The sequence below is a fragment of the Eutrema salsugineum genome, unplaced genomic scaffold (genome assembly GCF_000478725.1).
Source record: "Eutrema salsugineum unplaced genomic scaffold, Eutsalg1_0 scaffold_1, whole genome shotgun sequence".
NCBI classification, from domain to species: domain Eukaryota; kingdom Viridiplantae; phylum Streptophyta; class Magnoliopsida; order Brassicales; family Brassicaceae; genus Eutrema; species Eutrema salsugineum.
The window spans coordinates 20,793,259-20,818,093 of NW_006256909.1; the positions used below are offsets into that span (position 1 = coordinate 20,793,259).

The 24,835-nt window shown below is 41.2% G+C and overlaps 2 non-coding genes across 2 annotated transcripts; both read left to right on the forward strand.

The window, feature by feature from the left end:
- The first annotated feature begins 5,625 nt into the window (after nucleotides 1-5,625).
- Nucleotides 5,626-5,734, forward strand: LOC112082570. Its single transcript, XR_002897238.1, has one exon. It is a non-coding gene; the product is annotated as a small nucleolar RNA R71 (small nucleolar RNA).
- A 14,859-nt stretch (nucleotides 5,735-20,593) lies between these two features.
- LOC112082640 lies at nucleotides 20,594-20,700 on the forward strand. The gene has a single exon (XR_002897305.1). It is a non-coding gene; the product is annotated as a small nucleolar RNA R71 (small nucleolar RNA).
- Nucleotides 20,701-24,835: the final 4,135 nt, after the last annotated feature.

The window sequence follows — 24,835 nt, forward strand, 5'->3', positions numbered from 1 at the left end:
TAGGTTCGGTGATGGAGTCCTGAATGTATGATTCGTTTCCCTGATCTAACGCTTTAATGAGAAAATTAAATCAAAATTAAGTCCAGATAAAATGAGCTAGTATATCCTGTCAGAAAGAATCTCCATGAATAGAAGTCCTCTGGTGGGATTTCGTAATGCAAGTATTCTAGCTACCGCCTAGTCTAGGCCTAAATCACAAAAAGAGCAAAAAACGAGGAAATAGCGTAGAAGCACACTGGTCTAAATCATCATAGTAATGTTTAATGTGTTCCTGGTTTGAAAACTTTTTGAAAAACATTTTGAAAACGAGTTTTGAAAAAATTTATGAAAAACATTTTATGTGTCCAAAATAAACTCAAAACATATCAAATTTCATTAGTAACGGATGAACATCCTCCCCCAGAATTATTTCACATTATCCTCAGTGTGATAAATCTTGGAAAGAATGGTAAAGAAAATAGAAAAGTTGAAATGTTTAAGTGAACTTATCGTGTTGGAGAGTGCTGCTCGTCTTTTGTGTTTGTTCTTCCTTATTGAAAACCTGAAATTAAATGAAGCAGAAACAAAGCAATGGAAATAGAAAATAAAGGTCAAAGGGAAATAAATAAAATACCAAGTGGGTTGCCTCCCACTAAGCGCTTGTTTCAAGTCGTTAGCTTGACATTGTTGTTCGATTAGACTTAACCAGGGCCGTGACACTCCTTGATCTCATCATTGGCCGATGATGGATCAATCAAAAACATCACTTCTCTTTCGTCTTCTGTTTCTTCAGCCAGATATGGCTTTACACGTTGTCCATTGACTGTAAATGAGTTTCCGGTTCTGTCCCACAGGACAATGGCTCCGTATGGCTTAACTTCCTTTATCGTGAAGGGTCCTGACCATCTTGAACGTAATTTTCCTGGAAAAAGCTTAAGACGAGAATTGAAAAGAAGTACCTTATCGTTAGGAGCAAAAGTTCTATGAATGATCTTCTTATCATGATATGCTTTAGTCTTCTCCTTGTAGATCTTCGAGTTTTCGTAAGCATTGTGTCGGATTTCTTCTAACTCGTGAAGTTGAAGTAATTTTCTTTCTCCAGCTGTTTTCATGTTCATGTTCATCTCCTTAATAGCCCATTGCGCTTTATACGCGACTTCTACTGGAATGTGACATGCTTTTCCATAAACTAGATTGAATGGTGTTGTTCCCAATGGTGTCTTGAATGCTGTTCGATATGCCCATAATGCATCGTCAAGCTTTGTAGACAAATCCTTGCGATGAACTGCAGTTGTTTTCTGCAAAATCGACTTGATTTCTCTGTTTGAGATTTCCACTTGACCGCTAGTTTGGGGATGGTATGGGGAAGCAACTTTATGAGTAACTCCATTCTTTCTAAGAAGGTTTTCGAAAACTCTGTTGATGAAGTGCGATCCTCCATCGCTTATCACAATTCTAGGAACTCCAAAATGCGGGAATATAACAGATTTAAACAGCTCCATGATGACTTTTGCATCATTGGTGGGACTAGCGACTGCTTCAACCCACTTAGTGATGTAGTCTACTGCTACCAAGATGTATTGGTTCCCAAAAGAAGTAGGAAAGGGTCCCATAAAATCTATTCCCCAGACATCGAAAATTTCGACTTCGAGAATAAAATTTTGAGGCATCTCATTCCTTTTGCTTATGTTACCCATCCTTTGGCATTTATCGCATCGTGATATATAAGCTTGAGTATCTTTGAACAAGGTAGGCCACCAAAAACCTGCTTGCAAGATTTTTGAAGCGGTTTTAAAAGTTGCAAAGTGTCCTGCGTAAGACGAGCTATGGCATCCGAATAAAATTCCTTCCATCTCTTCTTCAGCCACGCATCTTCGGAATAACCCATCAGCACATCTCTTATAGAGATAGGGTTCATCCCAAAAATAATGTCTTATGTCTTTCAGAAACTTTTTCTTCATATAACCAAAGAATTGTGGTGGTTCTACATCAGCTGCTAGGTAATTCGCTATGTGCCTAAACCATGGGGTGTTGAAAGCATCTGCTCTTCGCATGAATGGACGTGGTGGTGCGGTATTTGCATTGGTGGGGGTAGTATCTATTGCATAGATGTTTTCTTCAGGAAACTGTCATTTAAAGGCAATCTTTCTTCAACTCGAATTCGTGAAAGATGGTCTGTAACTCCATTATCTACGTCTTTTCGATCTCGAATTTTGATTTCGAATTCTTGCAGCAGGAGGATCCATCTTATCAACCAAGGTTTAGCGTCTTTCTTAGACAATAAATACTTGATTGCAGCATGATCAGTATGAACTATAACCTTAGATCCTACGAGATAAGAACGGAATTTCTCAAATGCAAATACGACAGCTAGAAGTTCTTTCTCTGTTGTTGCATAATTGCATTGAGCTTCGTCTAGAGTTCTGCTTGCGTATTAGATTACGTGCAGTTTCTTATCTTTTTGTTGGCCAAGCACTGCTCCGACTGCATAGTCACTTGCATCGCACATGATTTCGAATGGGAGTTCCCAATCAGGTGTTTGCACGACAGGAGCGGAGACGAGAGCTTGTTTGATCTTATGAAACGCGGCTAAGCACTCATCATCGAACTCGAAGTTTGTTTCCTTGCAAAGCAAACGCGTAAGAGGTCTAGCTATTTGAGAAAAATCTTTTATGAATCGCCTATAGAATCCTGCGTGTCCTAAGAAACTTCGAATGCCTTTTACGTTTGTGGGAGGTTGTAGGCTGGTCATGACTTTGATTTTGGCTTTGTCAACTTCAATTCCTTTTCCCAAAATTCTGTGCCCAAGCACGATTCCGTCCCGTACCATGAAGTGACATTTTTCCCAATTTAATACTAAGTTCTTATCTTCACATCTTTGCAGAACTTTACCAAGGTTGCCTAGGCATTTTTCAAAAGAAGATCCATAGACAGAGAAATCGTCCAAGAACACTTCCATGAAATCCTCAATAAAATATGTGAAGATCGACATCATGCACTGCTGGAAGGTAGCAGGTGCATTACACAATCCAAAAGGCATACGTCTGTAAGCGAACGAGCCATATGACAAGTGAATGTCGTTTTTTCTTGATCCTCCGGGCGAATAGGAATTTGGAGAAATCCGGAGTATCCATCAAGGAAGCAATATTAAGGGGTATTAGCTAATCTTTCTAGCATTTGATCTATGAAGGGAAGTGGAAAATGATCTTTCCTAGTTGCTGCATTCAGTTTCCGGTAATCGATACACAAACGATGTCCAGTTACTGTTCTTGTAGCGATCATTTCATATTTATCATTTTTAATGACAGTGACTCCTCCTTTCTTTGGAACAACATGAACTGGGCTTACCCAAGTGCTATCTGAGATAGGAAAGATTATTCCAGCTTCTAAAAGCTTCATAATCTCCTTCTTGACAACACCCATGAGATTAGGGTTCAGTCTCCTTTAACTTTCGATTGAGTTTTTAGCATTATCCTCTAGATTTATCTTGTGCATACAAAGATCTGGAGAGATTCCAGGTATGTCATCAAGTGAATATCCTAAGGATTTTCTATGCTTTCTCAGCTCAGTCAACAGCATTGTGGTTTCTTCTTCCATCAAACCAGAGTTTATTTTGACAGGATAAGTAGAATTTGGTCCAAGGAAAGCGTACTTAAGTCCAACGGGAAGAGGTTTAAGCTCGACTTTAGGGGCTTTAAGCTCGCTCCAAGGATCATTAATTGCTGCAGCAGTGTCTTTAGGAGGTGTAGGAATGTTTGTCTGGTCCTTAAGATCTAGATAGTTTAGAGGTTTCCTATAAGTTTGAGATTTATCAAGCATACGTGCGCATTCACTTGAAATTTCTTCAAGGAAATTGCGTTCATCTTTTGCGGGTGAAGCGTGACACTTAAAGGGTCGTCTAGTAGCAGATCTTCATAGACTTCCTCAATAATTCCGTCTAACTCATCAACCCAACAAATTTTGCCATCCAGAGTCGGTTTATCGAAACTTTTGTTCATGTCAAACTGCGTAACTAGGCCGGCTAGATGAAGGTCGATTTTTTCCTTCAGGAACATTGATTATGGCTCCAGCTGTAGATAATAATGGTCTTCCAAGAATAAAGGGATCCTTAGGTTCTCTTTCTAGTTCTAGAACTATGAAATCAGTGGGTATGGAACATTTTTCGATTTCTACTGGGACATCTATTAGGATACCTACAGGTTGTCTAACAGAACGATCAGGTAATACTAGAGAAATTTTAGTGGGCTGGAAAGTGTGGTGTCCTAAACGTTTTGCTACTAAAGAGGCATCATGTTTATGCTAGATCCTAAATCACAGAGAGCACGCTCAAAAGCTACATCATTGATGGTGCATGAAAGTACAAAGCTTCCAGGATCGTTTTTCTTTGCAGGGATTCGGCTTTGCAGGATAGAACTACATTCATGGGTTATCATCATAACGCCTTCTTCAAGAGTTAAAGAATTTGTTAGAATACCCTTCATGTATTTTCTTAAAGCAGGAATCATAGCACAAGCTTCTACGAAAGGTAATCTCACATTTAATTGGTCGATCAGCTCTTTCAGCTTAGCTTTTTCTTTCTCTTTTTTAGGGGCTCTTAAGGCTCTAGGTTATGGAGGTTTAGGTTTATAGACACGAGTTGGTGGAGGTGGAATCGGGTCTTCTCCGAGGATTTCCCGGGATGAATCTTCTCTTACTTCTTCTCCATCCTTTTCTCCTACCACTTCTTTTTCAACATCTTCTACCGTGATACTTTCTCTTTCTTTCTCCTTTTCCTTAACCTTTTCCTCATCTTTGGGATCTTTAAAAAATTCAGGCTCTTTGTAAGCTAATCCACTCCTAAGTGTGATAGCTTTCACATCATCGGAGGGATCTGCTTCACTTGAGCTTTCGAAAGATTTTTCACTTGGCTCCTCTTCAGAGTTTTTAGAATTAGTTTTGATAATCAGGCTAAGGAGGGTGGAAAATTTTTCACTGAAATCCTCTTGCATCGTTTTTAGTTCAGATCTAAGATCACTAATATCTTGAGACCTAGATTTTTCAAGGTCTAGAATTCTTTTGTTCAGGTTTTCAGCTTCAGAAGAAGGAAAACTAGGATATGAAACTAGATTAGATTGACTACCCAAGATTGGTTCGGAAGGCGGTTTCCAGGCAAGCTCGAAAGACGGTTTCCCGCGGTCAGAAGACTTGCGACCGCGGTGACCGTGGTCAGCATCATTACGACCGCGGTGAAAGCTTGGTTTGCCGTGGTCCGGATGAATGGACCCGCGGTGATCAGAAACGAATGGAAAATCTTGAATTTGATAGACTTCTGCAGTGTTCACCATCCCTTGATCATAAGAATCCATTGGGTTGTCCCAACCGTCAAAGTTACACGTATTGTGTGCCTTGTTTGGTTGTGGCAATCCAAGATGACTCATTATGTGATGGAGACACTTCATAACTTCCGAAATTTCTTCTTTCTTCTCAGGAAGTGGAGAATTACCAAAGGTTGTTTGATTACGGATGCTGTTTCCAAAATTGTTAATGAAAACGTGAGCATCTTCTACAGGTCTAGTTGAGAAATCTCCATTACTTGCTGTGTCGAAAGAGTGTCGTAACTCTGGAGTTATACCGCGATAGAAGGTACCCAGCAGGTATTCCTCGGTATATCCATTGGTGTGGACAATCTCTTTGGTATTCCCTAAATCTTTCCCAAGTATCTAAAAGATCTTCATCTTCTTTTTGTTTATAAGTTCTGATCTTCTTTCTTAAGAGATTTGAACGATTTCTAGTGTAAAAACGATTTAGGAAAGCAGTTCTACACGCTGCCCACGTTTTTAGTGAAGCAGGTGGCAAAGATTTTAGCCATTTGCTGGCATTATCTCTAAGAGAGAATGGGAAAGACTACACTTGTGGTAATCCCCATTTGCTGTAATGGTTGCACAGAATTGATTTTGTTGAACTAAATGGATTTAAGGTACCTTAATTTCGGTTTTGCCATCCTCTGGTAAGGCTGGTTGAATAGCTCTTCGATCTCTCATGAACTTTTCGAGTGAATCGAAACTTCCAATCAGTTCATCATCATCTTTGTGTTTGACCGATCCGATTAGCTCATTGTCATCATAGATCGGTTCTTCAAACTCATCATCAGTCAGGTAATCATCGCTTGGATCACCATCCTCCCGATTTGATGGATCACTAAGAGTCCCGGGAACATGTTCCCGGTCTCTCATCTCAGAGAAACCTGAAAAATTCAAAAGAAAAAGTAAAAGTAAACAAGTGTTCTAATGGATTTAAGTTGGGATTCGCAACAAAACAAATCAAAGTCCCTGGCAACGGCGCCAAAAACTTGATGAGCGGTTTGTAAACGAGGTTTGTTGTTTTCGTTTTACTAAGCTTCAGGTTTTAAATTTATAACCCCTAAATGTCTGCAAGTGCACAGATGTGCGCTGTAGTACTTAGGGAATCGATCCACAGAGACTTAGTTGTTTCAGTACGAATTCACAGCAATGCTTAAATCAGACTAGAACTAAACAATTTGGGTTTTGGTTGTCACTAAATCTAAACTAGAAAGCAAGTAAAATCTAAAGAGCAATTGAAAACGAAAGCAAATACAAGCAAGTAAAGTTGATTAAACAAAAGCGAATGAAGGCAAGTAGCTATTGGAAAGCAAATAGAATTGAAGGTTGTAAGCAATGAAAGAAAAACGTTGGGGCTCAAGGGTAATTCGCAGGGGTTCATGGACTAAGCTATGTCGATTTTAAACAAGTGATAAAGGTAATCAACTACGTATGTCTTAGAACTCGAGGCACGGAAGTATGAATAGCCTACTTTCGCAGCACTAAACAACTATCTCTCGCAACCCTGATCAGTAGGTTTCCACTCTGATCCTGGAAGGGAGAAGATGCAATAGCAGAACAAGACTCATCAACATTCACAACTCAACTACAGGTAGGTTTCCACTCCTATAGAAGAATTGCTCGTTTCAGCCTAGTTCAGACAATCAATGAAAGCTTTTGCAACATATCATATCAGATCGGCTTCTAAGTGGCTAGCAGAGAATCACGCAGTAAGATTAAAGGCAAACGAAGAACATCTAGAAGATTATAAATCCTAAATCGATCGATTCATAAGCAAAGACACATGAAATTCCCTTTGAACAATCCCTTTAAACCCAACTGGGTAACTACTCAAACATATTGTAACAAAGCATCATAAAAAAAATTGAAAGTGTAGGAAATTAAAGAAAAGAAGGAAGAAAAACGAAGAACGGAGAAGCAGATGGAGGCGCGATGTCTTCCTCCAGCGGCGACTCCTCCTTTAAGGGCGGCGGCTCCTAGGGTTTGTGAAGCACCCACATAAAATCTCTCTCTCTTTCTATCTTATGTCGTCTCCACACCTTTAGGAATGACCTAAAGGAGGTATTTATAGCTTCTGGGGTGGTTCTGGACACTTAGGGCTTCAAAAATAAGGAAAGGAATTGATCTGGCCCTTAATTAAGTCGTCTGGAAAGTGAACGACCAAGTTCCGCCGTCGCGGTGGCTGTACCCGCGGGAAAATTGGTGTTGGCCGCGGTCCCGGCACATGGCTCTCTCCCGGAACTGCATTTTCTGTCATTCTTGCATTGGGAATATCTGAAGATCTAACCGTTGGATTGTCTCCAAACCAAGTGCATTAGAAAGCTGGTTGGATCCTCTATGTTGTCTCAAATATTGGGGGTGATCGGACGGTGAGAAGGTCTTCATCGCTTGTCATACTTCTGACGGTCTGCATTTATCCAAAATTACTCATTTGTTCCAAATTGCATATCTTTTGCCCAAGTTTCTTGTAAAGTCTTTTGAAACTCTAAAACATTGAAAACACTTTAAAAACCATTGAAAACAGAGTTAAACACTTGCATAAGATATTATTATGATCCATAAAAGTGGTCCTAAAATCTATTTATAGTGAAGGGAACGTGTTGCGGGTCAGCCCGGAACAAACCGGGTACTGAGCCATCTTCTTGGGTTGTTGGGTGAGAACCACGGTGTGTGGGAGAGTGAAGCCGAGGTCTTGGTGCCGAGAGGTGCACGTGAGCAAAAATCAAGATGGAGATCTCGTGAAGAACACGTCAAGAACATGCATGAACCCTAGTCTTCGATCCACCTTCACGTGTGTTCTCTTAAGTCACCTTGTTCTTGATTCTGGAGTTGTGACAAGGGAGCTCGCCATGTAATGCCGTGGAGCTTGGTAATCGAGGGGTTCAGGAGAACAGAGCCCTGCATGCAACGCTGAGGTCTTGATACCAAGGTATATGTTCAACACTTAGTCAATTTCATCTTTGCTCCTTTTGCATGCATGCCTTGATCCCAACATACCGAGGGGTTGGCACGAGTTTTAGCCCAAAAAATGCTTTCAAAAGGTGAGCCTCGGCTTAGCAATGTCGTGGTAATGATGTCGAGGCTTGATAGAACATTTAGCGCGTATCACAACTCATTTGGGCTCATATCGACAAACTTGTCTTCCGGAAACAATAACTTTCAGCACACGACTCCAAATGCTTTGAAACCACTTCCATAGTCAAGATGACTCATTCAGCTCAAACTTTGGTGAAGAAACCATCGGAGCTTGGGAAGTGGAAGGCTCCCCGGATTGCTCATCTTTGCACCGCATTGGAATGACCGGAAAATACAGCTTTTAGACCGATGTGTACTCCGGAGACGGTATCTTCCAAACCACCACTCCGAATTGAGCAACTTCAGGCGTTCCGGAAAGAGCATTCATAGAACTTGAATATTGATGAAGGCCTTGTAAACTGGTTCTGATAGACAAGACTTTTTAGGTCTCAGGGATATCAATCCCCTTGTCAAAGTAGCATAAAAGAGGTTGTCAATCCAAGAATGTGGTGATAGACACTAAGCTATGTGATCAGTTTCTCAAGTCAAGTAAACAGGTGAGGTTTTGATTGATTAATGATAACTAAAAGCTTAAAACAAGATTAATAACTAAAGAAGTGATCAAACAAGAACTAAGCAAATGACAAGATGATGATGAGAATGTATGTATGATGATGAGAAAGGTCTTAGACATGATAGTGGATCAGGGTGCCTTCAGTGATAAACTAGTGAGCTAATGAATCATGTGATCAAGCAAACCATTCAACTTAAACATCATTAATTAAGTTAACCCCCTCATGAAGGTATCAACTCCTATGCTAAAACAGTTTCTAACCTAATCATCATTAGTGAAACATGAATCAACAAGCATTAAGAATCAGTTTAATCTATCATTTAAGCATATAAACAATCATTCCCATGATGAATAACACTTAAACCTCTAACAACCTTGGTTCAGACATTTCATCAAACACTTTTGGTGCATGAAATGCCCGGAATCTAGACCACATATGATGTGTATGGATCTAGCATTAAGAACAGGTTGTAGAGAATGGAATATGCATGATCTAACCCCTAAGCTCACTAATCTACCACTTAAGCACCCTAATCTACATATCTAAGACCTTAATATGGGGTTTACTCACTAATCATGACTAACACACTAGATCCTTTGCAAGATGTGTTGTTAATCATGATTAGAAGTGTGATTTGATGATGAGAAATGATAAGAAAAGATGGAAAACACTTCTTCAAATCGATATTAAACTCAAAACAAAGTATTAGCCAATGGTTCTTTCACCAAAAAGGAAAAGGAGACTAAGGATAAGATAAAGTTCTCTCCAAAAAGTATTTATAGTAGTCTTGGACAAACCGGGTCAGCCCGGAACAAACTGGGTACTGACCCGGCTTTGGTTGGTAAAGATGAGGTTTGCCACGGTCTAGCAGTTCTTGGTCAAGCCGTGGCAAGTGACCGTGTCAACTCCCGAAGCTTCTGTTCTTGGATGAATCTTGGTGCCACGGGTTCCCTCTGATCGTGATGCATGGCCGTGTCAAATACCGAAGGATTGCATAAAGTTGCCACGGCCAAATCCAAAGTCGTGATGCATGGCCGTGTCAAATGCCGAAGAATTGCATCAAGTTGCCACGGCCAATTCCAAAGTCGTGATGCGTGGCCATGTCAAGTCCCGAATGTTTGAAGGATCCCAAGTGTTGTCTTGCCACAGTCAAGTGTAGACCGTGGCATTACCTCGTGGCAATTCCCGAATGCACAGATGATCCTGCCGCGGCCAAGTGTTATCTTGCCACGGTCAAGTGTAGACCGTGGTGTGGAGACCGTGTCAAACCCCAAAGAACTGCAATCAAGTGCCTTGGTCAGATGTGGACCGTGGCATTCCACTGTGCCATCCTTACACTTAGCACAATTTCCACGCTCTTGGTGCTCGAAGAATAGGTGTGTCTCTATTCTTCCGGAACTCACGGCTCACAACTCCAAATGGAACGATCTCAACTGTTCTAGAAAGAAGACTCAATTATCTCGAATCTTGATGAAGGCCCAGTAGACGGAATCGGTCTGGAAATGCATCGTCCGTCGCAATCTTTGGAGCTCGTCGGGTCGGTCTAAAATGGCAGCGAGACAGGCGTGCCTTCCGACGAGCTTAACTCTTTGCTCACATCTCCAAACAGGACGATCTAAAGTGTTCCGGAAACTAGATGTAATTCTCTTGATTCTTGATGAGGACACCGGAGGTTGAATCGCATTGCAAGTCCTTCGTCCCACGTGATCAAAATTGAGGGTTTTGTCTGCACCAAACCATCTGTCCGAGTTGCTGCACACAGGCCGGGGTTCCTCTATGATCCCAGCTCCAAGTTGCCCCAAAAAGTCTCCAAATGATCTGAGAACACTCCAAAAATGCAGGACACTCTAGGACCTAATGCAAATCCTAAACAAAGCTAGAACCAGGGACAAACTCTAACAAAACTAGGTAAATGTATGCATGAGAGTCAATCTTTGGACAAAAAATGCAATCCTAAATATGACAAATTATGAATATATCAACTCCCCCACACTTGTCCTTTGCTTTTCCTCAAGCAAACAAGAACAAATGAGAGAGAGGTTGAATGCATGGGAGTTCATATTTCTTTAAAGAGAGATCATCATCAAAAGAATTCAAAGCTCATTGTTCAAGTCATCAATTCTAGGCTGCAATGCAAACTGGTTTACTCATAAAAATTAGCCATACTTGTCACCAAATGAACCAAACTCAAGCACCAACCTTCACAAGCATTCCTAACCTCAACCTTTTGACATTCATTTAAAGTTTCAAGTGGATCATGTTCATGCAGATCAAGTGAATTCATTTGGCTTGGGACTTGGTTTTGAGATTAAAATGATCTCAATCAAGTAACTGGTACTCCGTGCAAGGGGATCACTCAAAAATTAGTAGACTTTAGTAAAATGCTAAGGGTAAAAAGCAATGGATGCATACAAAGATAGAACTACACCTATCCCACACCCAAAATGCTTTTCACACTCAACTTTAAACTTCTCAAGACTCTTTCTCTAGTCTACTCACCCCCAAATGGCATTTTATCCTTGACACTCAAACAGCTCTCATCACTCTCTTCATTTCATCTCTTAGGGGAATGCTTTCTTTAACAACCACTTAGTGAGTTTCTTTTCTTTAACACACAAGCTCTTCTTTAATTCAGCCTCTTTTTGAATCTTTTCTCTTATCTCTTTTTTTTTTATGAGACTCTTTTCATTTCAACACATGAGCTTTACATTTCAGCACACACTCACTTTCTTTCATTTAAGCATTCATTCCCCTAACCAATCCGGTTCTTTCCACTTTTATCACTCAGAATTTTTTCTTTTCAGCTCACACACTCAAAATCAATGCTCTCACATTCACCTAAACCTAGACTAGCCCTTGATGTTGGACTAGTATCTACATGCAGCACTATCTTTGTCGCTCTAAACCCAACACTTTTTACCAAGTCTACTAGAAACAAGGTCTGACAAATCATGCACAAAAGAAGGGTGTTTAGGCTTCAAATAAAGGTTTGGCTAAAGGCAGGGAACTGTCTCAAGATGAGAGATCAGCTATTTGAGCTAGCAAGAGTGATAAAAAGGGATAAGAAAGCTCAAATATGTATGTGGTACCCATGAATTCACAATGATATGCACAAACATGATAATTAGATGTCAAATTCAAGGGTTCTCACTTAAGCAAGGTTGAGGCTATTCACAACTTGATTCAGCTAGCACATAAGTATTGAGACATCAGTTCAAAGCATGTTTTACACTTGATTTCATACCAGTTTTGCAATGCCTTAAGGGACCAAGCTCTTAAAATGATGCTCTCTTCAAGAAAAAAAATCTATCATTACTCCCACTTGCATATGATGCAACTTATATGAAAATGCAAACTAGACTCAACCTAAAATGTGAATGCAACTACATGAGCATATTTTTGTGAAAATGTTTCAGATTTTTCCATTTTTTTTTATATATGCACTTAGATGAATGCAAAATGAGACTCAAAGTGAAAAAAGAAAATAAGAGCAGAATGAACATGATTAGTAAACACAAAACTCCTCCCCCACACTTAGATGACACAGTCCCTTGTGTTATAAAGGCATGAAGGAGAAGTGCAAAGCAAAATCACAAAATGCAAAGAGAAAATGAGCTAAGTTATATGCATATTTACAAGGGTGGAGTGTTTACCTCAATCTCTAAGGTCGGATCCCAGGTAGTGGGATGGATTGGAGGTGGAGCAGGATGGAGTTGAGTGTCTAGGTGGGCTGCTCTCAGGTGAGTCTGGTAAGAACGCTGTGGCCGGGTTGATCCAGTCTTCTTTTCCTGGTGGGAACGCAAGGTCCTGAGCTGCTGAGCTTTCTCCCACCTCTTCTCTTGTGTCTCGTTTGGGTGAGGTGGCTGGAGCTGTGAGTTTCTTCACCTTCTTCTTTAGTTGCCTAACACAGTCAACTAGCTTGTGGATCGTTTTGTCTTGCCATTTGCACCATTTCTGAAGGCTGTTAACTCTTGAATACAGCTTCTTTGTGTGATACTCAGGTTCACCCCATACATAAGGATCAAAATGGTACCGGCCTGCTCCAATCCTTCTGTCAAGATCTCTTGGCTCCTCATTCTCACAACCGGCAGCCCTAGCTGTGCTCAGATCTTCAACTGGCTCTTTACCCTTGGATCCTGCGGTCCTCTTGCATTTGCGAATTGGGGGGTCAATGGCTGGGTTGTAGAGCTGATCCTTTAGAACAATAAAGGAGACATTGTGCCTTTCTGTGAGAGTGGTGATGGCTGGGTGTGGCAGCAGAACTTGAACCTTCTCATTTTGTAAGAGCTTGAAGTTGTACAAGAAGTTTTCACCATTGCTTTCTGTTAAAAACCCAACCTTGGTGAGGGTAGCTTCATCAATCAACTCAGACTTGACCTCAACATCATCAAAGACAAAACCTCTTTCTTTCAAAGTCTTTGTCACTAACCATCCATTGTGCAACTTAGTGAGCTTCTGCCTTTTACCCTCACTCCAAGCAATGTCTTTGTATATCAGCATATGACATGCCAAGAATGCACCACCAGAAGGGATGTAGTGTGGGAGATGAAATTCTCTCTTCCTCTTCAAGTGACTGATGAGAAGATGTAGACCCATACCCAGTATCTCCATGTCATCTAGATGCACCACACCTTGGTAAAAAAACATTTGGCAAAGCACTTTGTGAGCATAGCGGAAGGCTGGGTTTCTTATCCATGAACTCTTGCATCTTCCTCCTCTGAAGCTCCCAAAAGCAATTGTATCCCACAGGCCAGTAATCATGTGATCAGGGTATGTGAACTTCAATGTCTCATCCTGTGCAGGTCTTGGAAAGGCAAAAATCTCATCTAGTTCCTTGAAGCTTACATGGTATTGTGTACCATTGACTGTGAACTCTATGTGCCCAAGACCATTTCTCTCTTTGATCCTCTGATCTCTGGGGCCATACCCACAAACTTCAAGGGATGCAAGAAACTCTTGTGTTACTCCATCATGAGCCACATCTTTCATCTCAAAGAATCCACCAATTTCCATGTTGTTAAAAATGAGCTGGACCTTTTCAAGTAGCCCCATCTTTTTCAGCAGCTCCTTATCAGGGAACTTGGTTTGCAACACCTTTACATCCTTGAACATGCAAAGTAGTCATCAAAAGTTGGTTATTTGTCTTCAGGTTCTGGTTTTGTCTTTGCTTTTCTTAATCGGCTGCAATGCTACTTCAGGATCACTCTCTGTTTCATCCTCATCCTCAGCCACAACCACCTCTTTTCCTTTCCTTTGAACAGCTCCAACCAGCGCCAGTTCTTTACCAGAATTCCTTGAAGTAGAAGCCTTGGTTTTCTTTGGTGCAGCCACATTCTTTACTTTCTTCTCAGCTGGATTCTTTGGCTTTCTTGGTTTCCTCTGTTTTTAAAAACTTTATGCCCAAAAGGTAGAATCTGATTCTCTGAAGCTCCAGCTCTCTCTTGTTTCGATTTCTCCATGGCCGCTGTTCTTTTTGTTCCTCCCATCCTGCATTTTCTCAAACAGCTGTGAGTTCAAGGCAAGAGAACAACAAAAGTTTTCCAATAATTCACCAAGTTCAGGGGTGGTACAGATCGATTTCACTAGAAAAGAATGTGTCTTTAGCAGGTTAAAAACTCAATAAACTCAAGGCAATGGCAAGAAGCAATGCACACAAAGAGTTCAGCTTGAAACACAATTTCTAAAAAAAAAATCGAAATACTTGATGAATTTAAAGAAATTTCTCAAAAATTTCAAGAACAGGTCATTCTCAAGCAAGATTCATGCATTTCCTATCCATCCTACTTGCACAACATTCACAAAATGATTCCAAGGTATCAAGCGGCCTATTAAAATCGATTCCATGTGTTTCTTGTTCATGAACAGTACATCAAGACATGGAAAAGGTGAGTTTTAACAGACAGAAATACCTTGGAATCTTCAAAGTTCGAGTGAAACACGATTATGTAGCAAGAAACTAGACAGGATTACGAGTTCAATGCAGTTGGAATTCCTCAATTTGGTTCAAGAACGAGAGAGATATGAGTGTTTCAAGTTCAAGAAATGAATAGAAGAAGGCAAACTCGTGTGAGGAAGAAGACCACGGTGGGGAATAGCTGTAAAGGGCGCGGTTTTGACCGGTCAACGTCCGTACGGTCAAGGTTTTCAAAATTTTTGCCGCGCCTTGTTGACCGTGGCACGTGACCGTGTCAAATGCCGAAGATCTGTGTTTTTCTGCCGCGGCCTGGTTGATCGTGGCACCGTCCTCGTGTCAAACCCCGAAGCTTGGTTCCTTCATCTCTGTTTTGCCACGGCCAAGTCTTCTCCCCGTGCAAGCTCACCGTGGCAAACCCTGAATGATGCGTCTTCTTGCCACGGTCACACTTCAAATCGTGATTACTCTCTCGTGGCTTGGCTAAAAAGCTTGCCACGCTTGAATTTTGGCCGTGGCCGCTTACCATGCTCAAGGCCGAGTATAAACCTTTTCCCACTTCTTCATTTCTTTTCATTTTGCAATCACTTTCCATGAGTTCAAACTCAAACCTGTAACCTGTAGACACTAAACAAACCCATCAAAACATCCTAAAACATAAAAAGGAAAGAAAGGAAAAGATTAAAAACATATTTACAAAGGATAAGCTTGGGGTGTCTCCCAAGAGCAATTTGTTTAAAGTCTCTAAGTTTGACTCTGGAAACCTGCTTAACAGGCTGGTGATGGATCAAGAAGGGGAACTGATGTAGCTTCCTCCTTCCCTTGTGAAACTAGGTAGTGTTTGATCCTTTGGCCATTTACCACCAACTCTTGACCATTCTTGCCTTCTAATACAACAGCTCCATATGGCCTGACCTCAAGAACTTTGAAGGGACCAGACCATCTAGACTTAAGTTTTCCAGGAAACAACTTAAGCCTAGAGTTGAACAGCAACACCAGATCACCTTCCTTGAACTCCCTTTTCAGAATCTTTTGATCATGTAGAGCTTTGGTCTTTTCTTTATAAATCTTGGAGCTCTCAAAAGCCCCCAGCCTGATCTCTTCAAGTTCATGGAGTTGAATGACCCTTTTCTCTTGAGCTGTCTTGATATCAAAGTTCAGCAACTTCACAGCCCACAAAGCCTTGTACTCCAGCTCAACAGGAAGGTGCCAGCTCTTCCCATATAGCAGATTGAAAGGTGATGTCCCAATTGGAGTTTTAAAGGCAGTTCTATAAGCCCACAATGCATCATCCAGCCTATTGCTCCAATCTTTTCTGCTTGGGCTAACAGTCCTCTCAAGAATGGCGTTAATCTGTCTATTAGATACTTCAACCTGGCCACTAGTTTGAGGATGATAAGGAGTAGCTACCTTGTGCTTCACTCCATGCTTTGTCAGCAATCCTTCCAAAGTCTTGTTCACAAAATGAGATCCTCCATTAGAAATAACAACCCTGGGTACTCCAAATCTTGGGAAGATAATGTTCTTGAACAATTTCACTACTACCTTGGAATCATTGGTAGGGGAAGCAATAGCCTCAACCCACTTGGACACATAGTCCACAGCCACTAGAATATACTGATTCCCATAAGATGAAATGAAAGGCCCCATAAAGTCAACTCCCCAGCAATCAAAGATCTCAACCTCTAGTATTGGGTTTTGAGGCATCTCACTCCTCTTTGAAATGTTCCCATGCCTCTGACAGGCATCACATGATGAAACAACTAGCTGAGCATCTTTGAACATTGTGGGCCACCAAAACCCACTCTGAAGAACCTTGGCCACAGTCTTGAATTCTCCCATGTGACCCCCAAAAGCTGAACCATGACACTCTTGCAACACAGGTTGCATTTCCTCCTCAGCAAGAGACCTTCTATACAGCTGATCTTTGTTCAGAACATACAGGTAGGGCTCATCCCAATGGCATCTTTAGACATCTCTGAAGAACTTCTTTCTGTGGTAAGCATCAAGTTCAGGTGGTTCCACTCCACAAGCAAGAAAGTTCACAATATCAGCAAACCAGGACATTCTCTTCTCTTGGATGCTATCCACTTCTTCAAACTCCAAATAAGAGTTGAGCACCATCAATGATTCCTCAGTAAGACTGTCATTAAGAGGGACTTCAGAGTCTACTGTCAATCTAGAGAGATGGTCTGCAGCTCCATTCTCTATACCCTTTTTATCTTGTACTTCCATATCAAACTCCTGAAGTAGAAGGACCCATCTCAATAGTCTAGGCTTAGCATCTTTCTTGGTCATCAGATACATGAGGGCTGCATGATCAGTATATACAATGACTTTTGATCCCACCAGGTAGCTTCTGAATTTATCAAAAGCAAAGACTATTGCCAACATTTCCTTCTCAGTGGTAGCATACTTCTCTTGGGCAGAGTCAAGGGTTCTACTAGCATAGTAGATGACATGAATTCCTATCCTTCCTTTCCAAAGTACAGCTCCAACTTCAAAATCAGATGCATCTGCCATAACCTCAAAAGGAAGGGACCAGTCTGGGGCTTGGACAATTGGTGCACTCACTAATGCATCCTTGATCATCTTGAAGGCCTCTTCACACTCAGCATCAAAGATGAAATCAACTTCTTTACACAACAGCCTTGTCAAGGGTCTGGCTATTCTTGAGAAATCTTTGATGAATCTTTTGTAAAACCCTGCATGCCCAAGGAAACTTCTTATCCCTTTGACTGAAGTGGGAGTTTGCAGATTCACCATCACTTCCACTTTTGCTCTGTCAACCTCTATTCCCTTCTCAGATATCTTATGCCCAAGTACAATTCCTTCATGCACCATGAAGTGGCATTTCTCCCAATTCAACACCAAGTTATGCTGCTCACATCTCTCCAAGACTTGTCACAAATTAGAGAGACAATCCGAGAAGGAGGAGCCATAGACACTAAAATAATCCATGAACACCTCTACTTTCTCTTGAATTATGTCAGAGAATATATGCATCATGCAACGTTGAAATGTGGCAGGGGCATTACAAAGACCAAAAGGCATGCGCCTGTATGCAAATGTGCCATAAGGGCATGTAAATGTTGTTTTCTCTTGATCTCGGGGATCTATGGGGATTTGAAAGAAACCCGAGTACCCATCAAGAAAACAAAAGAAGGGGTGGTTTGCAAGCCTCTCTAGCATCTGATCAATGAAAGGCAAAGGAAAATGATCCTTTCTAGAGGCTGCATTGAGCTTTCTATAGTCTATACACATTCTGTGTCCTGTTATAGTCCTAGTAGCTATCAGCTCATCCTTCTCGTTTTTAACCACTGTGATCCCACCTTTCTTGGGCACAACATGTACAGGAGATACCCACCTTGAGTCAGAGATTGGGTAAATTATCCCTGCCTCAAGAAGCTTGAGAATCTCCTTCTTAACCACCTCCTTGAGGTTTGGGTTAAGACGTCGTTGATGCTCAATAGAGGACATAGATTGGTCCTCTAGGTGTATCTTGTGGGTGCATATGTCAGGAGAGATCTCTTTAATATCAGCCAAAGAGTATCCTATGGCTCTCCTGAACTTTCGTATCTCACTAAGCAATGCACTCTCTTCATGCTCTAATAAGCTATCATTGATGATCACTAGATATGTGGAGTTTAAGCCCAAGAAGGCATACCTGAGCCCTGTTGGTAGAGGCTTGAGCTCAACAGGGGGTGCATCAGCCTCATTCCAATCCTTGTCCAAGCTGCATTGGCTAATGTCTGATCCTTTGATAGCCAAAACCTCAGAGCCACTTTGTTCCAGTTCCAAAAACCTTGTCTCAGGACCAAGTTCTCTAGCATTATCTAAATACAGCTTGTACCCCTCACTTTCTTCTGCTAAGAGCCCATTGTCTCCTTGTTCTTGAGTTAGAGCAGCTTGAAGAGGGTCCTCAGTATTCAGTTCCTCAAGCAACTCATCAGCCAACTGATCCATTGTCTCCACATAGAAGCATTGACCTTCAATGGTGGGTTTCTTCATCATCACCTTCAATGGTGAGCTTCTCAGACCCAAGTGGAAGCTCTATTATCCTACCTCTCACATCAATAATAGCTCCTGCTGTGGCCAGGAATGGCCTGCCCAAGATAAGAGGATCAACTGGTTCCTCATCCATTTCCAGCACAACAAAATCAGTTGGAACCTCAAAACCACCAATCTTGACAGGCAGATCTTCCAACATCCGAACAGGTAATCTAACTGATCTGTCTGCAATGATAAGAGGGATCCTTGCAGGTTTGAAAACTCTAAAGCCATGCTTCTTTGCTATGGAGAATGGCATCAAACTGACTGATGCTCCCCGATCACAAAGACATCCAGAGAATAGTAGAGGTCCAATGACACAAGGGAGTGTGAAACTCCCTGGATCAGTCAACTTTCTTGGTATGGACTTCTTCTGAATGATAGCACTGCATTCATGACTTAGTACCACCATGCCTTGAAACTCTTTAGTCTTGTTCAGAATGGCATCCTTCAAAAACTTACCCATCTTTGGCATCATTAGGAATGCATCAATGAGAGGCATAGTGAGTGGTGTCTCATTGAGTGCCTTCTCAAATACAGCTCTTGCCTTGTCTACAAGTTGCTTCTTAAATCTTTCTGGAAATGGGAGCTTGGGTTGGTATGGAGGTGGTGGCACATATATCTTTTCTGGTTCAGGTTCCTTTGCTACCTCTTTACCCTTTTCTTTCCTTGATTTCTCAGCAACTTGATCATCTTTTAAGGCTGCCTCCCCCTCAGTTTGATCATTGTCCTCAATGATCACATTGTTGTTCTCAATACCAGGTAACTCCTTTCCACTCCTCAGTGTAATGGCTTTAGCATATTCCTTGGGGTTGGGTTCAGGTTTTCCAGGCAGATGGCCTTGGTTCCTTGAGCTTGAAGCCTGGTTTTGCTTAAATTCTTTGATTTCCTGCTGCATGGCTGCATTCTGGCTTTCAAATATCTGTTGACCTTGAAGCAGAGTTTGCAGAATCCCAACCATATCTGACCCCATCTGTGGCTGTGTGGCTAAAATTGGTGTTGAACCGGCGCTTGTTGCTGGAACTGTGGGGGACCAAACCCTGGTGGTGCCTTTTGCTGTTGCTGTGAACTGAAACCAGTACCCTGAAATGGTTGCTGTTGCTGACCAAAACTCTGATTCTGAGCTTGGCTGAATTGTGGCTTAGACTGGTAAGAGCTTTGAAATTGAGGTTTAGGCACAAAACCTTGTTGAGGAGGATAAACCTGGTCTTGTGGGTTTGCCACATTGGTGCTTCTATAAGACAGGTTGTTGTTGGCATTGTAGTTGTTGAACCTATGGAATCTGTTTTGGTTCCCAATCTAGTTCAATTGCTCCTGTGTCAAGCCTTCTTCATTGATGTTCTCAAAGTTTGGAGAATCATCATATTCACCAACATAATGATTTGGTTGGTGAGAAACCAATTTCAACTTGTCTAATTCACTCCTTAACTCCTTAACTTCTCTACTGAGCCTCTGTTCAAGGAATATAGAACTCTTGAGTCAAAACAACAATTCGGGTTAATCGAATCATTTAGTTTCGTTTGGCAGAGCTGGAACCTTCTGATCTATTTGATCTGTCATAGTCTTCACCATAAGTGTCATTGCTCATTGCTAAGTTCTCCACTAGCTCTAAAGCAGCATGAATCTCCTTACCCAGAAAGTTCCCATTGGAAGCAGTATCCAGCTGGTTTCTAATCTTGGGAAGAGCTCCTCTATAAAGTGTGCTGAGAAGAGGAACCTCAATAAACCCATGGTGTGGGCATTGGTTTGTGTAGCTCCTGAATCTCTCATATGCTTCACCAAAACTCTCATTGATGTGTTGAGTGAAGCTAGAGATTTGGTTCCTCAGTTTAGCAGTTCTGTTGGTGGAGAAGAACTTAGATAGAAAGGCCTGCTTGCATTGCTCCCAGGTTTGAATGGAGCCTCTTGGAAGATTCTTCTCCCATTGGTGAGCTTTGTCACCAAGACTGAAGGGGAATAATCTGAGCTTGAAACTGTCCTCAGAAACCATTTATCTTTGTCAGGTCACACACTTTATCAAATTGATCCAAGTGTTCCAAGGGATCTTCCATTGCTAATCCATGGAACTTTGAGTTCTGGACAATATTCAACAAGGATGCCTTCACTTCAAAATTGTTGTTTTGCACAGGTGGTGCCTGAATTCCAGCTCCATACTGATGAGCATTGGCTCTGTCATTCTCTCCAACATAGACCTGTGGCTGCTCATATCTCCTTTGCTGGTGTTGGAAGGGCTGATGTTGGTGGTGCACCTGTTGTCTTTGCTGTACATTGGCCTGATGCCTCTGCTGATGAGCTGAAGCTTGTCCCTGGTGGACATAAGCTTGCTGTTGATGCACCTTTTCCTGATGAACATTACCCTGATGTAACCCTTGACCAACTCCATTACCAGCAGCATTACCAGCTCCATTACCCTGAGCCTGTTGCTCCTGAGCCGGTTGTTCCATGTCAACCACATGCTCTCTTTGTTCTTCCATATCAGCCTGATCAATCTGTCTTCCACGCCTGTCCCTTCTCCTCCTTGGTACCAAAAGATTAATGTTGTCGTTGAGAGGGAAAGGTGGACCACAGCTTCTTGATGTAGACCTGTTGTTCATGCACCTGAAATCACAAACAGAACTTGAAAGTAATCAGTAAAAACAAAAATAATAAGTACTTGATCTCAAGAACAGATCAGAACTTAATGCTAAACAATCAACAATTTGGCAATGGCGTTAATTGATAGACAAAGTAGCATAAAAGAGGTTGTTAATCCAAGAATGTGGTGATAGACACTAAGCTATGTGATCAGTTTCTCAAGTCAAGTAAACAGGTGAGGTTTTGATTGATTAATGATAACTAAAAGCTTAAAACAAGATTAATAACTAAAGAAGTGATCAAACAAGAACTAAGCAAATGACAAGATGATGATGAGAATGTATGTATGATGATGAGAAAGGTCTTAGACATGATAGTGGATCAGGGTGCCTTCAGTGATAAACTAGTGAGCTAATAAATCATGTGATCAAGCAAACCATTCAACTTAAACATCATTAATTAAGTTAACCCTCTCATGAAGGTATCAACTCCTATGCTAAAACAGTTTCTAACCTAATCATCATTAGTGAAACATGAATCAACAAGCATTAAGAATCAGTTTAATCTGTCATTTAAGCATATAAACAATCATTCCCATGATGAATAACACTTAAACCTCTAACAAGCTTGGTTCAGACATTTCATCAAATACTTTTGGTGCATGAAATCCCAGAATCTAGACCACATATGATGTGTATGGATCTAGCATTAAGAACAGGTTGTAGAGAATGGAATATGCATGATCTAACCCCTAAGCTCACTAATCTACCACTTAAGCACCCTAATCTACATATCTAAGACCTTAATATGGGGTTTACTCACTAATCATGACTAACACACTAGATCCTTTGCAAGATGTGTTGTTAATCATGATTAGAAGTGTGATTTGATGATGAGAAATGATAAGAAAAGATGGAAAACACTTCTTCAAATCGATATTAAACTCAAAAAAAAGTATTAGCCAATGGTTCTTTCACCAAAAAGGAAAAGGAGACTAAGGATAAGATAAGGTTTTCTCCAAATTAGGTCTTGGATGAATCTTGGTGCCACGGTTCCCTCTGATCGTGATGCATGGCCGTGTCAAATGCCGAAGGATTGCATAAAGTTGCCACGGCCAAATCCAAAGTCGTGATGCATGGCCGTGTCAAATGCCGAAGAATTGCATCAAGTTGCCACGGCCAAGTCCAAAGTCGTGATGCGTGGCCGTGTCAAGTCCCGAATGTTTGAAGGATCCCAAGTGTTGTCTTGCCACGGTCAAGTGTAGACCGTGGCATTACCTCGTGGCAATTCTCGAATGCACGTATGATCCTGCCGCGACCAAGTGTTATCTTGCCACGGTCAAGTGTAGACCGTGGTGTGGAGACCGTGTCAAACCCCGAAGAACTGCAATCAAGTGTGATGAGCGGTTTGTAAACGGGGTTTGTTGTTTTCGTTTTACTAAGCTTCAGGTTTTAAATTTATAATCCCTAAATGTCTGCAAGTGCACAGATGTGCACTGTAGTACTTAGGGTATCGATCCACAGAGACTTAGTTGTTTCAGTACGAATTCACGGCAATGTTTAAATCAGACTAGAACTAAACAATTTGGGTTTTGGTTTTGGGTTTTGGTTGTCACTAAATCTAAACTAGAAAGCAAGTAAAAACTAAAGAGCAATTGAAAACGAAAGCAAATAAAAGCAAGTAAAATCGATTAAACAAAAGCGAATGAAGGCAAGTAAATAGCGATTGGAAAGCAAATAGAATTGAAGGTTGTAAGCAATGAAAGAAAAACGTTGGGGCTCAAGGGTAATTCGCAGGGGTTCATGGACAAAGCTATGTCGATTTTAAACAAGTGATAAAGGTAATCAACTACCTGTGTTCTAGAACTCGAGGCACGGAAGTATGAATAGCCTACTTTTGCAGCACTAAACAACTATCTCTCGCAACTCTGATCAGTAGGTTTCCACTCTGATCCTGGAAGGGAGAAGATGCAATAGCAGAACAAGACTCATCAACATTCACAACTCAACTACAGGTAGGTTTCCACTCCTATAGAAGAATTGCTCGTTTCAGCCTAGTTCAGACAATCAATGAAAGCTTTTGCAACATATCATATCAGATCGGCTTCTAAGTGGCCAGCAGAGAATCACGCAGTAAGATTAAAGGCAAACGAAGAACATCTAGAAGATTATAAATCCTAAATCTATCGATTCATAAGCAAAGACACATGAAATTCCCTTTCAACAATCCCTTTAAACCCAACTGGGTAACTACTGAAACATATTGTAACAAAGCATCATAAATGAAATTGAAAGTGCAGGAAATTAAAGAAAAGAAGGAAGAAAAACGAAGAACGGAGAAGCAGATGGAGGCGCGATGTCTTCCTCCACTGGCGGCTCCTCCTTTAAGGGCGGCGGCTCCTAGGGTTTGTGAAGCACCCACACGAAATCTCTCTCTCTTTCTATCTTATGTCGTCTCCACACCTTTAAGAATGACCTAAAGGAGGTATTTATAGCTTCCGGGGTGGTTCTGGACACTTAGGGCTTCAAAAATAACGAAAGGAATTGATCTGGCCTTTAATTAAGTCGTCTGGAAAATGAAAGACCAAGTTCCGCGGTCGCTGTGGCTCGACCCGCGGTCGCGGTGGCTCTACCCGCGGGAAAATTAGTGTTGGCCGCGGTCCGGGCACATGGCTCTCTTCCGGAACTGCATTTTCTGTCATTCTTCCATTGGGAATATCTGAAGATCTAACCGTTGGATTGTCTCCAAACCAAGTGCATTAGAAAGCTGGTTGGATCGTCTATGTTGTCTCAAAATTTGGGAGTGATCAGACGGTGAGAAGGTCTTCATCGCTTGTCATACTTCTGACGGTCTGCATTTATCCAAAATTACTCATTTGTTCCAAATTGCATATCTTTTGCCCAAGTTTCTTGTAAAGTCTTTTGAAACTCTAAAACATTGAAAACACTTTCAAAACCATTGAAAACAGAGTTAAAACACCTGCATAAGATATTATTATGATCCATAAAAGTGGTCAAAATACGGTGTTATCAACTCCCCCAGACTTACCTTTTTGTTTGTCCTCAAACAAACTTAAGTCAGGAAACAAATTTTTTTTAAAAAAAATCGCAGGAACTAAACAATATCTCATTGACAGTCCTTTTAAACCATAACTTATCGTGGAACATCTATTTGGAACTAGTCTAGAAAATTCTCACCAAAATACAAGCAAACTAGTCCGTTAATCCGTCATGCAAAAATCTACACACTTAGATCTAACTTCCAGTCAACTAGCTCTCTACATTCATTAAGTATAGTAGTGGATTCTCATGAAAGACATTATTCAGGGTAGACGGCGTTTGGTATTAAGGGTTGTTTAAGTGGTTGAGCTTAGGTGTTTAGGGTTACCTGAA